This window comes from Takifugu rubripes, unplaced genomic scaffold (genome assembly GCF_901000725.2).
Source record: "Takifugu rubripes unplaced genomic scaffold, fTakRub1.2, whole genome shotgun sequence".
Lineage (NCBI taxonomy): Eukaryota > Metazoa > Chordata > Actinopteri > Tetraodontiformes > Tetraodontidae > Takifugu > Takifugu rubripes.
The window spans coordinates 655,358-660,888 of NW_021821632.1; the positions used below are offsets into that span (position 1 = coordinate 655,358).

Here is a 5,531-nt window from a genome sequence, read left to right on the forward strand (position 1 = left end):
CAGGACTCCTGCCACGACACAAGAGGGGACGGACCTCAACCACGACTCCTGCAACGACACAAGAGGGCACGGCCCTCAAACACGACTCCTGCCACGACACAAGAGGGGGCGGACCTCAAACACGACTCCTGCCACGACACAAGAGGGGACGGACCTCAAACACGACTCCTGCCACGACACAAGAGGGGACGGACCTCAAACACGACTCCTGCCACGACACAAGAGGGGACGGCCCTCAAACACGACTCCTGCCACGACACAAGAGGGGACGGCCCTCAAACACGACTCCTGCCACGACACAAGAGGGGACGGCCCTCAAACACGACTCCTGCCACGACACAAGAGGGGACGGCCCTCAAACACGACTCCTGCCACGACACAAGAGGGGACAGCCCTCAAACAGGACTCCTGCCACGACACAAGAGGGGACGGACCTCAACCACGACTCCTGCAACGACACAAGAGGGCACGGCCCTCAAACACGACTCCTGCCACGACACAAGAGGGGACGGACCTCAAACACGACTCCTGCCACGACACAAGAGGGGGCGGACCTCAAACACGACTCCTGCCACGATACAAGAGGGGACGGACCTCAAACACGACTCCTGCCACGACACAAGAGGGGACGGTCCTCAACCACGACTCCTGCCACGACACAAGAGGGGACGGCCCTCAAACAGGACTCCTGCCACGACACAAGAGGGGACGGACCTCAAACACGACTCCTGCCACGATACAAGAGGGGACGGCCCTCAAACACGACTCCTGCCACGACACAAGAGGGGACGGCCCTCAAACACGACTCCTGCCACGACACAAGAGGGGACGGACCTCAAACACGACTCCTGCCACGACACAAGAGGGGACGGACCTCAAACACGACTCCTGCCACGACACAAGAGGGGACGGCCCTCAAACACGACTCCTGCCACGACACAAGAGGGGACGGCCCTCAAACAGGACTCCTGCCACGACACAAGAGGGGACGGCCCTCAAACACGACTCCTGCCACGACACAAGAGGGCACGGACCTCAAACACGACTCCTGCCACGACACAAGAGGGGACCGACCTCAAACACGACTCCTGCCACGACACAGGAGGGGACGGACCTCAAACACGACTCCTGCCACGACACAGGAGGGGACGGACCTCAAACACGACTCCTGCCACGAGACAAGAGGGGACGGTCTCATATTTCATAACGGCAGGAGTCCAAGCAGAACAGCCCTGCTGACCTTGACCCCGACACCTCTTCCTGTTGTTGAGGACAGGGTGATGCTGCCCTCACTTGAGCTTTGCTTCTTGGTCAAAAGGTGGATTTTTTTGCGTGGATTTATTCCCTCCTGGTGAGAAAACAACTGTCTGCTCAACACATCTGTTATTTAAATGAGTATTTCATAAAAGCAACATAAATTAAAACAGGAGCCAAAACCAGGACATAGGGAAGAAGAGGAAGAACCAACCGTGCATATGTATATTAGTATAGACATACGTGTCTGTGATGCTTGTGTCAGTGCCCCCCAGGCGGATCAAGACAGCAGGCCACAGGCAACACAGAGACCAGGACCTCCAATCACCTGTCCATTCACAGCCCGTCCCCAGGATGGGACAGCAAAGGACAACCGGCGGAGTACCCAGAGCCGGGGCCACATGCCAGGTGATCATGGGCAGCCCACCCCCAATCCCCCCCAGAAGCCAGGCCCAAGACCCACCAGAGAGGGGCTGTGTCCCTCCACCGCTGACTTCTTGGTGAGTGAGGGAACAATTTCAACAGAGACTCTAGTTTATCTTAGGATGTGTGTGTGTGTGTGTGTGTGTGTGTGTGTGTGTGTGTGTGTGTGTGTGTGTGTGTGTGTGTCAAATAAAGCCACCAACCATTTAACCTGGAACAAAGTGTCCAGTCCTTCGTAAATGTCAGGTTAAAAATCAATGTGACTTCCTGTCGTCTCCTCTTTTATGTGTGTCTGATCATCCATCCAGCTTTCTCTGGAGAACAGCAGCATGGAAACTCCTCCTCACACATAAATGAAATCCATTCCTGACTCGTGCCAACAAGGTCAAGAGAGCACAATTCCCGTGTTAAGCTGAGGTGATGAAGGTTCCCACACTGGAAGTAACTCTGTTCATCTATCTTTGATGAACAGGAACAGCTGGAACAAGCTTTGCTCCTGACTGGGTGGGCCACCACGCAAGGTCTCGACTCTGCAGACCTGGACCATCCCCACCAAGGACGGCACTGCTACAGGCTGATGGAAGGGAGCCTGAAGTTTGTGGCGGTGACCCAGATGTCAGTCACTGCTTTCTTTAAAAGTTCTGGTGGCTCCAGCCAACCCTGCCACCATCTGAGCTGCCCCGTTCTGGTTCTGTCATCACTACCGAGACGATGTTGAAGACTGCGCAAAAAAATAGGGTCTTAATTCCATGGGTGACCACCAGTTGTGTGCAGCTGTTGTGACCTAGCGTGACTGTATTCATCAGGATTTTCAGCCTCATCAGGCGTCACAGATACCTCAGTGGACGACGGCTCCTGTCAAATATCGGCCTTTTGAAATGTTACTCTGCTTGTTCATCAGACACAAAAACAGAACAGGTTCTTTCCCATTTGGTTCTTGCAAATTTGAGAGCAGCCTTTGATACAATGATCACAACATTTTAATTGACCTGAAAATGAGCTTGTATCAAGGACATTTTGGTTCTTTTGCCTCAGAAAGAACATTTGCAGCCTAATTTTATTTTCAATTTATATTCTTCCAGTGGCCAAATAATTCAATGTCACAATTTCTTCTTCTTGTTATTCAGAGGACACACTGCTATTCAATCTCCTGAGACCTGAGACCCTTGGAGCTCCCGCAGTCACATCAGTGGTTGGATGGTTGCACCTTTTCTACAAAACTCCTCCATATAAGAATTTTAAATATTTTATCTTCACAACATCTTGGGTTTTGCAAGCATTTGCAGCATAATTTGACTTTAAATTTGAGACATCAAATAGTCACAGGACAGTGTTATCCACTCATGACTGTCGACCATGTGTTCCGATGGTTTGATCAGTTCATCTTCACCTTCAAGTTCAAAGTAATTATGGAGACGTACAGTAAGGAAACAAGTCTATAAGGAAAGTCTGACGTTGCCATGGACACTGACACAAAGCCCAAGGTGAGTTCACAACAAAGACACTTTTAAAAAAGAACATAAATAAAAACAGTGAATAAAGTAAATCTATATACTTACTTTAGATGTAAAGCTCCAACATGAAAACAAGGGTCTAATATTACAGACAGACCCACGTACTCCTTAAATATGTAGCGGTTGATGAGGACCCCTGTCCTTCCTGAAGTCCACTATCAGCCCCTTGGTCTTGGCTGTGTTGGGGTGTGGCTATTGTCCTCACAGCACCTCCCAGATTGGCCACCTCCCTCCTGTAGGACACCGCATCCATTCATGGCAGCGACGTCTCCAAGCTTCCAGGTGATATTGTCTCCAGAGGAGGCCACGCAGTTGTGGGCAAACAGGATGTAGATGGTGTCGGGGGTGGGCCCCACAGGACCCTGTGGTGTGCCTGTAATTGTGATGGTGCTGGTTGAAGACCTGTTCCCTAGTGGGACACCTGCCAGTCAGCAAGTCCAGCAGCCAGTCACGGTGGACGGGGTGTAGTCGGAGGGAGAGGGAAGTGATGACAGTGTCTGAGGTGGACATGTTGGGCCAGTAGGTGTACTGCTGGAGGTCTACAGTAGTGTGGCCGATATGGGTCGGCACCAGTGTCTGAAACCATAGCGGTCCTGGTGTTCGTTAGCCTCTTCTCTGTGTGGGGGTCTTGGAGCAGGTGTTGACTGTGTTGAGGTTGTCTTGCAGGCTGTCTGTGGCACGTGTGTGTGGAGTCAGCTGTGGAACACACTCCATCCACCTCTTCTCCATGGTGGCCTTTCTCAGGCTGTGCTTCTGGTGTCCAGAGCTTCACCTGTTTGGTTAGTTGTGTCTGTAGGCCGAGAACAGGGACAGAGAGATGTGGTCCGAGTGCCCCCACTGGGGCCGGGGGACATCCTTTATGAGGGTGCACACATAATCCAAACTGTTGTTAGCACTGGTGGAGACAGCTGCAGCCTGGTGGTACAGCAGGGAGCAGATGAAAGAGAACGTGATAAACCAGGACAGCTTTGATGGTGCTCTGTGTGAAGCTCCACAACACACATCAAGACTCTGTCCCACCACCGATTCAGAAGCTCATCCTCTGAGCCAGAGATCTCGGGAGATCTCACACGATCTAACAAAAACGCAGAAGAAGAAACATAGCGAGCACTGGGAAACACAACCAGCAGCATGTAAGAGGAGCTACCGGCAGAGGGAATGATGGTGGTCTTGGGACTGGTTTTACACCTGCTTCCTCCTTCCTGATTGGCTCCTTCCACCTCCCAGTCGATGGAGCCCTGACTCAGGAGTCGTCAGCTCCCCCACACATGAAGATTTTTGGTTGTAAATATTAAACAACTCTGATGTTTACGATAGTTGGAGCCGATAATCTGGACACAGGATAATCTCAAAGGTTAATCTGAGAGGACATAAGATAATCGGGCGCTTGCCGTTGGTCGGGAAGGGGGGAAATTGGGACAAAGACAGCCCAATTATCCTTATGCGTGTACCCTGCTTCAGTTACACCGATTAAAGTCACCTGAGGCACTAAAAGCAGCATCTGCAGTGCACAGGTGACGTGCAGGCAGTAACGAGCAGCCAGCAACACAGATGGAATGTCCCTGGAAGACACTTCTGTCCAACGCCACCAGTTGGGACCAAAGTTTCCCAATCAGCATGTTTCCAGTTTAGCCCTTCTACTGCGATTATTCGGACAGGATGAGCTACCCGACTGGTTATAATCAGATTGTAAAAATGCAGATAAAACCTGGTTGGTGTCCCCAGCGTCCTGACCGTAGAGAGTGTGTCCTTTAAAGGTGACATGCATGAGAAGGAGAAAGTAACCTAAAGCAGCCCGGATGAACCGTGCAGAATATCTGCGGAATATCGGCCATTATCGGATTTAAACAGGCAAGCATCTGAGCTGGTGATCACTTGTGGACTACTTTATGTTGTATAGGCTTTATTTTTGTCCATTGTCTATTTTTAAATAAATATATGCAGGTTGTGGCTTCACACTCAGAAATAGAACTTCAAAAGGCAGAAAAAAGGAGCTTAAATCTTAAAGCACGCAGCTGATTTCCGCTTGTCACAGTTTGATTTAAGGTTGAAGAGATGATTAGCACACCAAGCTAAGAGCCACATCGTCGTTGCCACGCAGTCCGAGTCCAGCTGGACCCTTTTCTGTCTTTAAGAGGACGGGTGAGACGTCTTCAAACCTGAGAGGAGACATGCTTGAGGACGTTGCTTGTTGGCTCTTCTGCTGTCCTGTGGTGCAACATGCACATTATCACGACCCTAATGTGGAGCCAGTGCCTCTAATATCTATGTGTTTGATAAAATCAGAAAATTGTTGGTTCCTCTGCCCCCACCCCCTCCAAAAAAAAACCCTGTGAGCAG

At 50.8% G+C, this 5,531-nt stretch overlaps 1 long non-coding RNA gene across 1 annotated transcript; it reads left to right on the plus strand.

Moving 5' to 3' along the window:
* The first annotated feature begins 1,743 nt into the window (after positions 1-1,743).
* LOC115248331 (uncharacterized) lies at positions 1,744-2,226 on the plus strand. Its single transcript, XR_003887236.1, has 3 exons — positions 1,744-1,754; positions 1,986-2,061; positions 2,150-2,226. It is a non-coding gene; the product is annotated as an uncharacterized lncRNA (long non-coding RNA).
* Positions 2,227-5,531: the final 3,305 nt, after the last annotated feature.